Source organism: Nycticebus coucang, chromosome 4 (genome assembly GCF_027406575.1).
Source record: "Nycticebus coucang isolate mNycCou1 chromosome 4, mNycCou1.pri, whole genome shotgun sequence".
In the NCBI taxonomy this organism is placed as follows: domain Eukaryota; kingdom Metazoa; phylum Chordata; class Mammalia; order Primates; family Lorisidae; genus Nycticebus; species Nycticebus coucang.
Genome location: NC_069783.1, coordinates 94,834,667 through 94,844,918, shown reverse-complemented (window position 1 = coordinate 94,844,918; position 10,252 = coordinate 94,834,667).

Below are 10,252 nucleotides of genomic sequence, written 5' to 3'. Positions count from 1 at the left end.
TTCCATTTGCTAATTATCCTATTCTGCACCCCCCTCCCTTTCAAATAAGTCTCCTCTCTTACTGCTAATGGAATTCCAGTGCTTAGCCTTGAGACTGCAGGCCCTTCCAACCATACATGAAAGATATCTCAGAAAGAAAAGAAGAAAACATCATCTTGTAGAAGAAAAATTGTGTTTTCTTCTATACTTCTAAGAAAACAGATTCTGGTTTGTATAATAAGGCTGTTTTTGCAAATGTAACTGGATTTCAGATATTGCTACTGTGAATGTAAAATTTTTACATGCACAAAATCTATAATTATGATTGGTTGTCTTCATTGTTGCCCTGCTTATAATAGTTTCTCCATTTTCTGCAAAGTTTAAATACTTTGAGTTTTATTTACCATTGTTCCTTGCCCAAATACATGGAGGTTAAGAATAAGTAACACTTAACAGTTCATATTTTAAAAAGAATTTGAGATGTTGTTTCTCATAAACTATATAGATGAAGGGAAGAATCAAAATATGCCCTCTTGATCAAAACCATTCCAAGACTCAATACCAAAAAATGATTTGTAAAACTATGTGAATATTGCTTTGATGTTTGCAAATGCATTTCTGAACTCTGCCTACTTCTGAACTCTTTAAGACATTACACACACACAAAGAAAGACAAAAGAAAAATGCTAACTGGGCATTGACAGAAGAAGCCATCCAAATTCAGCAGAACAAGCACTGAGTTATGACCTCACATATCAAAAGTTATGAAGTACAGCCAAACTTACTTAGAGGGAGAATGATAGCTTTAAATGCAAATATTAAAAAAAAAAAGGAAGGTTGAGAATAAATAATCTAAGCTTCTATTTCAGAAAAAACAGCAAATAAATAAAAAGATGAGGCAGAAGGAAATAAAGATAAAAGTAGAAAGTAATAAAACAGAAAGCAGGCATGCAAGAAAGAAAAGCCATAACAATCAAAGGCTGGATTTTCAAAAAGTATTAATAAATGATAAACCTTACCAAGACTGGGGAAAAAAGGGAGAAAACACAAATGACCAATACCCAAAGTGAGAGGGAGACCTTACTACAGATTCCATAAATATGACAAAAGACAATAAGATATCAGAGATAAGCTTATACAATTTTGCAAATTTGGATGAAAGTGAAAAATTTCCCCCCAAATTAAAACTTACATAAAAGAAAATAAAAACTTGGGATAACCTTATCTCTGTTAAAGAAATTGAATCTATAATTAAATATTTTCTTACAAAGAAAATCCTAGCAACAAACTTCCCTAGGGAAATCTTTCAAACATTTAAAGAAGAGATAATTTCATCTTAGAAAACTTTTATCTGCCTAAAGAGTTGTTGTGAGGACAAAATGACCTAATATATATAATCCTCTGGATTTTCTCTATGCCAAATTATTTCATCAATGAGTAAGATAGTTTTACTCCTTTCTCCCTAAACTAAGACCCTAATACAATATTAAATACAAATAGAGAGAGTGTATATATTGGCCTTGTTCACCCAATAAATATGGTGTCAGCTATAAGACCTTGGTTACTTTTGTTTATTTCTTTCTAGATGTCTTTTATCAGATTACAGAAATTTTCTTCTATGTCTAGTTTGATGAGAATTTTATCAAGAGTGAGTACTGAGTTCATTATCAATAAATGCTTTTTCTGCATCTATTGAAATAATCGCACTATTCTTTTTTTATTTATTTAATGCAGTGAATTATATTGATTGCTTTTCAAATATCAAGCCCACCTTTAATTCCTAGAATAAACTCCACTTGGTCATAATGCATTATTCCCTTTACATATTGCTGGACTCAATTTGCTCTTATTTGAAAATACTTTCTTTGTATTTTTGAGAAACATTGATCTACAATTTTATTTTCTTATAATGTCAGATCTATATTGGTTTGAGAAGCTGACAATGCAAACGTATTTATATTAATACTTTCAGTAATAATGTTCAAAAATCATTGGCTTTACAAATGTGTTGACCAGAATAATAGGAAAAACGTGTTATATTGCGACCACAGCATATAAATGTGTGTTTGTGTGTATAAAATTAAAGTTTTATGAAACAACTCCTTTCCCTAATAGGAAGGAAGCTTTCTACTATTTCCTATTCAATTCTCTTTTATTCTTTTAAAAGATGGTTGTGAATCACTAAATTGATTTTAGTGATAATAGGTTGCTGTGTATAGTTTTTAAAATATTGCTTTCATATACGAGATACTATACGAGTGTTCGCTATAATTATTATTATTGTTAATATATGGATTTCCCAGCACCTGGTGAAATACCTGGCAGGTGGTAAGCATTTGAAAAAATGTCTATGAATGAATGAATTTAGTTATCAGTGGCTTATAAAAGAGTGGTTTCAACAGGAGGTTGGTCCGCTTTACCTTGACTCTTTCTAGGAACTAAGGTATCACTTGGATCCATGTTTGGCTGTTAGATTTGATAGCAAAAGAAATTTGCCAGCCAGAAGGAAGGAAAGGTTGTAACATAGTTGCATTGTTTGAGTGTGTGCACTCATTCAGGCAGGCCAGGCATCTGTTCATCCCACTGTCATCTCAGGTAAACTAGTTTGAAGGAACCCATGTGCGGTGGAATTTTAACTTGAATATAGATTCAAGTTAAGAATCTAAGAATTTAAGAATGAAAAAATGAAGTTTTCCAAAAGGAAAGCCTTACAACCACAGTATGTCACTGAAACAGTGTCTTCGGGTATACAAAGCAAAGCAGTGTAAAGCAGGGGGAATTAGCAATCCTCTCAGAGGTCCAAACCTGGAGTGTCCAAAGCTAGAAGAGGTTATTGTAACCATGGTATCTTAGGGTATACTTTGCAATGGTATCCAAATGTATTGGATTGCTCTGTAAAAAGCCTCCAGCCAACTTTGAGGAAGAGCTTTTAAACATCCAGTAATGAGTGATCCAATTCAGGGGAGAAGGGATGGATGAACTGATTTTGACCAAGTAGAAACTGCAGATTAGCATTTTAGATAAAATACTAATATTCCTTTGTCTACTACAGAATCATTCACTCAGTCCTGTGAGCTCTCAAGTGCTCAAGATCACGCCCTCAGATTACTAAGGGCAGCTTGTTTCCACAATGAGGTGCATTATTGCCAGGGAATCAAGGCAATCTTCAGATTGTGAAAACAAGGAAGACTTAGGCTAAAACTTTGAATGTGTCCTGAAAAAGAAAAGGCTGTGTATTGGCAAGGATACGTAATTACCATTTTCACTTAGCAAAAAGAGTTTTAATACAATAAATATAGTGTTTCTCTGCCTACCCTGTCCCTTCAAAGCTGTTCCTTTCCAGCAGATCATACTGGACACACACACACACACACACACACACATACACAGCTGTTCCTAAATTAACATAAGATCTTACAGTCAGTGGCATCTGAGTACTGATCACTGATGCTATCCAGTAATTCAGAACCTTTATTAAATCAAGTGTTCTCAAACCTGGCTCCTCAGTGGAATTGTTCAGGGAGCTTTTACCAATTAGGGTTTTCGGGCTTCCTCTGAACCTACTTGTCTAGGGAACGTGGGGCACAGATCTGCATTTTCTTTACACACTCCATGTGTTTCCCTCTGAAGACTTAATGCTCCTCTTTTGCAGCTAAATTACATTACTAAGAAGCGATTAGGATGGTAAAGAAAAGAGAGCACATGCCTGGCGAGTTTCAACTTTCCACTTGATACAGAGCTTTTCTGATAACCTTGAGACATTCAGTAATGAGACATCAGAAGTTTGTTACTTTTTAATACTTAGAGCCTATTCACACTTTATTATTAATAGGTCTTATCTGAGAGGGATACATTTTTCTGTGGTATGTGAGCTCAATATTTGAAGAGAGCTAGCACCGATTTTTCAAACTGCCAACCTAGCACAACATCATCTTACTATAGGAGATGGTTCCACTTTTGCATTCTGAGCAACATACCTCGTATGAAAAAAGAAAATAGTAACTTCATTTTAATCAGCATTCTCCTTACAAGACATAAAAATATATCCTATGCTTCCATTATTGGAAAGAAAACAGTAATTGTATTTTCCACCCACTGGATTGGCAATTATTTAACTATTAACATACGCCTCACACAAAAATCAACTTACTCATTTCTTTTTCCTTTCTCCTTATTTGTCCTCATTTTTTTCCTATCTCCTTCTTTGCAGGATATAGGAAAACATGAGGCTTTGCTACTCATGTTACAGAACATAGATCCAGATACAAAATATTTGTTCCCTACAGTGACTGAACAGGTTCAGGCCTAGCTTCCATGGAGTAACAGGCTGCTAGAGCTGAACGGGAGTAACAGGCTGCTGGAGCTGAACGGGAGCACGGCACTCACTCACAACAAGATTGTTTTCATTGAAAAAAATAAAAGCCCAGAAGGTAAGTGATTTACCAGAGTCCACAACAAAGCCAGAACTGCTTTCTCCCTATTCTTAGGTTGTAACTGGGTTATAGCTTTCATGTGAAGGTCCTACATTAGTTTCATAATAAGGGTGAGTACATTGGGTACTTTTTCTTCCATTCTTGGAGAAAAGGGAAAGGGAGGGGAGGGAGGGGGAAGGAGGGGGATTAATGGGATTACACCTGCGGTGCATCTTACAAGGGTATATGTGAATCCTAGTAAATGTGGAATGTAAAGGTCTTAGCAAAATAACTAAGAAAATGCTACAAAAGCTATGTTAACTAATGTGATGAAAATGTGTCAAACGATCTTGAACCAAGTGTATGGTGCCCCACGATCATACTAATGTACACAGCTATGGTTTAATAAAAATAAAAAATTAAAAAAAAAAGCCAGAACTGCAGTATGTGTGAGGATAATTGTCAAGAGGTCTCTAGAGAAACAGAATCAAGAGGAGAAACACACATGCACACACACACACTCACACGGAGAGAGAGAAGGAAATAAAGACATAGAGAGTCATTGATTTATTATTGGAATTGTGATTATGGAGGCTGAGAAGTCCCACCGCCTGCTGTCTGCAAGCTAGAGAACCAGGAAAGCTGGTGGTAATTTATTCTGAGGCCAAACGCCTGAGTACCAGGAACTCCAGTGTCCAAGAGCAGGGGAAGATAGGTGCCTCAGCTCAAGAAGAGCAAGTGAAATTTGCTCTTCCTCTGCCTTTTGGTTCTGTTCAGGCCCTCTGTGGGTACAGCGATGCCTGCTCACATTGGTGAAGGCAGATCTTTTACAAATGCTTATGTCTTCTGGAAACATCCTCACAGATACACCCAGAAATATTATTTTATCAGCTGGCAGGGCATCATGTAGCCTAGTCAAGTTAATACATAAAAATAACCATTATAGAAGGGTACTTTTTAAATCACTATACTCCCACATTTTTTATTAATACCTTTACTGAGATATATAATTTCACATACCACAAAACTCACCCATTTAAATTGTATGGCTCAATGGTTTTTAGTATGTTCACAAACTTGTGCAACAATTACCCTAGTCCAATTTCAGAATATTTTCATCACCCCAGAAAGAAATCCTGTACTTAATTAGTAGTCATTCTCAATTTTCAACCCCCACACCAGACTCAGGGCACCATAATCTACTGTCTGTCTCTATAGATTGGCCTGTTTCACACAGTTCATACAGACGGAATCATATAATGTGTGGTCTTTGGTGACTGGCTTCTCTGACTCAACATGTTTTCCTGGTTCATCCATGTTATAGCCTATACAAGTATACATGTATAGCCTATACATGTATATAAGTATACACGTACTTATTGTCAAATAATATTCCATTGCATGGATCTAGTATGATTTTTATTCATCACTGGATGAATATTTGGATTGTTTCCACTCCAGTTGTTATAAATAATGGTATTGTGAACATTCAGGTACATGTTGTACATAGACTTAAGTTTTCATTTATCTTGAGTATATACTTGAGAGTGAAATTGCTGAGTTACACGGTAATATTATGTTTCCCTTTTTTTTTTTTTTTTGCAGTTTTTGGCAGGGGCTGGGTTTGAACCCGCCACCTCCAGTATATGGGGCCAGTGCCCTACTCCTTTGAGCCACAGGTGCTGCCCTGTTTCCTATTTTTTTCAACTGCCAAAAAGTTTTCCAAAGTGACTACACCATTTCACACTCTCATTGGCAAGGTATGAATGAGGGGTCTGTTTTCCAGGAGTCACCAATACATGTTACTGTCTTTTACAGCCATCCTGGTGGGTGTGAAGTGGCTCTGATTTACATTTCGTTACTGATTAATGATGTTCGTATCTTTACTGTCCTTATGGTCATTTCTGTATCTTTATTAGAAGAATGTCTATGCAGATCTTTGCCCATATTTAAATTGGATTATTTTTCCTTTTTATTTTGTATCTGTAAGACTTCTATAGATATTCTAGATATTAGTCCCTTATCATATATATGACTTGCAAAAATTTTCTCACATTCTGTATGTAGTCTCTTCATTTTCTTGAGCATAACCTTGGAAGCATAAAATTTTTATGAAGTCCAGTTTATCTATTTCTTTGGTGTTGCTTGTGCTTTTATTGTCATATCTAAGGGAACATTGTCTAACACAAAGTTACCAAGAGTTACATGTATGTTTTCTACTAGTTTTTAAATTTTATCTCCTGAAATTAGGTCTATGATCAAAATAGATCATAGACCTAACTATGGGTTAATTTTTGCAACCCAGGAATGGATTAACAAACTGTGGTAAAGGTATGCCATGGAATACTATTCAGCCATAAAAAATATGGAAACTTTACATCTTTTATGTTTACTGGATGGAGTTGGAACACATTCTTCTTAGTAAAGTATCTCAAGAATGAGAAAAAGTATCCAATGTACTCAATACTATTATGAAACCAATATATAAACACTTACACTCTCATATGAATGATAAAACACAAATACAATCTAGCAAGGAGGAGGGAGGAGAGGGGAGGGGAAAGGGATAGAGTGATTGACAGGAGGAGGGAAGGCATTTGGTAGGATCTTACCTAATGTGCACAATACAAGTGTATACATCAAAATAACTAACAGTAATCAGAGAAATGCAAATCAAAACTACTTTGAGATACCATCTAACTCCAGTGAGACTAGCCTATATCACAAAATCCCAAAACCAGAGATGTTGGCGCGGATGTGGAGAAAAGGGAACACTTTTGCACTGCTGGTGGGAATGCAAATTAATACATTCCTTTTGGAAAGAGATATGGAGAACACTTAGAGATCTAAAAATAGATCTGCCATTCAATCCTGTAATCCCTCTACTGGGCATATACCCAGAAGACCAAAAATCACATCATAACAAAGATATTTGTACCAGAATGTTTATTGCAGCCCAATTCATAATTGCTAAGTCATGGAAGAAGCCCAGGTGCCCATCGATCCATGAATGGATTAATTGTGGTATATGTACACCATGGAATATTATGCAGCCTGAAAGAAAGATGGAGACTTTACCTCTTTCATGTTTACATGGATGGAGCTGGAACATATTCTTCTTAGTAAAGTATCTCAAGAATGGAAGAAAAAGTACCCAATGTACTCACCCCTACTATGAGACTAATTTAGGGTTTTCACATGAAAGCTATAACCCAGTTACAACCTAAGAATAGGGGGAAGGGGGAAAGGGAGGGGAGGGAGGAGGGAGGTGGGTAGAGGGAAGGGGATTGGTGGGATTACACCAGCAGTGCATCTTACAAGGGTATATGTGAAACTTGGTAAACGGTCTGTGAAGCTAGTGAATGATGCCCCGTGATCATATCAATGTACACAGCTATGATTTAATTTAAAAAAAAAGAAAATAAATAAAAATAACTAACAGTAAATTTTAAATGTCTTATAAGTAATAAGTAACTGTTAATCAGTTTGATTTAAGCACTCCACATTGTGCCTCATAAATGTATACAGTTATGATTTTAATTAAAATTAATTTTAAAAAGAAGGAAATAAAACACTATTAAAAAACACAGGGGAAGAGACAGCACCCGTAGCTCAGTGGGTAGGGTGCCAGCCACATACACTGAGGCTGGTGGATTCAAACCCAGCCCAGGCCAGCTAAAACAACAATGACAACTGCAACCAAAAAAAAAAAGTCGGGGGGGAGGAGCAAGATGGCAGCCTAGTAACAGCATCCTTGCAACTGGGCACAGTTAGACTGGGGAGAGAAGACTCCAGGCATCTCTGGCTGGTGGGATCTGCCCAGAAACATCCCTTTGGGGACACATGGAGTCGGCGAGAGACTTCTAAACCCCATAAGGAGGACAAAAGCAGTGGAGAACTGCCAAGTGTTTGTGTGTGTTCGTTCGGTCTAATCCCATAGGCAGCTATAAATACAACAGCAGAGAGATTGCAAACTGGAAAGGCCTTACATGTGAGCTGTTTTGGTTTTTTTGGACTTGGCACTCAGTTGAACTACCTTGGGAGAACTTGGGCAAGAGCTCAGAGGAGTTTAAGCATTGTCTGAGGCCCCAGACTGAGCTCCTGAGCCAGAAGGAGCTAATAGTGTTGGGCTGTGGGCCATGCAGAGCCATTGTGGGAGAACTGCCCAGGCAAGCTCCGCCCTCAGGGTCACTGAGCAAAGATCGGGTGGGACACCTTCACTGAGCAGCCTAAAGGTGGGGACTTATAGCTCTGGTCCTCAGGGGCATAGAATGAGACCGGTTTTGGCACACTGGGTAAGCAAGCAGCCACTTTAGGAGTGATCCCAGCAATAAGTGCTTTCCTGGGAAAGCTTCTGCTTAGCCAAGGTTAGCGGTTTAAAGTGCCTTCTAAGTGGGCTGAGGAGAGATTTATGTTCTCCACCCTGCAGGCTTTGAGAAATCAGCAGAGGCCTCCAGTCTCCATCTAATACAGCTGTATCAGCATTGTGATTAACATCTCATACCCCAGAATATCACCTGTTGCCCAGGCAATATCAGCAAGATATATGTACTGATTTGTTTTTGTTTTTTAATTTCCACATTTTCCCTCTAGATCTTTTTTCTTTCTTCACTTTTCTAGTTTAAATGTAATTTTCCATTGTTGCCTTCTTTAACAATTAGAACTTCATTTTTGCTAGTATTTCTACCCCTATTATTTGTTTTTTACCCCAATTTTATCCCACAAAGTTTTCTGTTTGCTTGTTTTGGTTTGATTTATAGCATTTTTGCCTTTCCTCTCTACTTGGTGGTGGGGGTGGGTACTGTGTCTGAACAGGCTGGCAAAGGATTGCTGACCTCAAGGGAACCACCCAAATCAGCACCCCCAGAGGTTGGGGGTTTTTAAGGTTGAGTCAAAGCACCCTACTGTACACCTATATTGCTCATATCTCCCTCTTTCTGTGCCTCTCTTCTTTTGGTCAATATTCCCTTTTACTCATCCCCTCTCCTTTCCCTTTTTTCTTTTTTTTCTTTTGTTTTTTTCCTTCTTGCTCTTCAATCTTCTCATCCTTCTGGCCCTGTACCAAAAGGACTCATCAAAACCCTAGTCCAGAGGCACAGTAACTCAGAAAGCAAGAGGAAGTGAAAGGAAAATTAGGGCAAGGAAACAGATAAAACACTTATGAGGAAGAATCAGCAGAAAAATGCTGGCAATGTGAAAAACCAGTCCAGAGCAACACCCCTAGGGGACTGTGAGGTAGCTACAGCAGAGGATTCCACCTGTAAAAAAATGTTAGAAATGACAGAAAGGGAATTTAGAATACTGATGATGAAAACAATGAAGGAAATGATAAAAAAAAAATGAAGGAAACTGATAATAAAGCGGAAAATAACCAAAAGGAAATCCAAAAACAGAATTAAATTAGAGATGAATGATATGAAGAATATAGAAAGGATATAGCAGAGCTGAAGGAACTGAAGCAGTCAGTTAGGGAACTTAAAGATGCAATAGAAAGTATCAACAACAGATTAGACCAGGCAGAAGAAAGAATCTCAGAGGTAGAGGACAAAGCTCTTGAGATAACTCAGTTAGTTAAAGAGGAAGAAAAGAAGAGAGAGAAAGCAGAACGTTCACTGACAGACTTGTGGGATTTTATGAAATGTTCAAACATATGAGTTGTAGGTATCCCAGAAGGGGAAGAAGAATGCCCCAGAGGAATAGAAGCCATTCTAAAGAATATAATAAATGAAAATTTCCCAAATATCACCAAAGATTCTGACACACCCCTTTCAGAGGGATATCAGACCCCAGGTCACCTCAACTATAACCAAGCTTCTCCAAGACACATTGTGATGAACCTGTCCAAAGTCAAGACGAAAGAA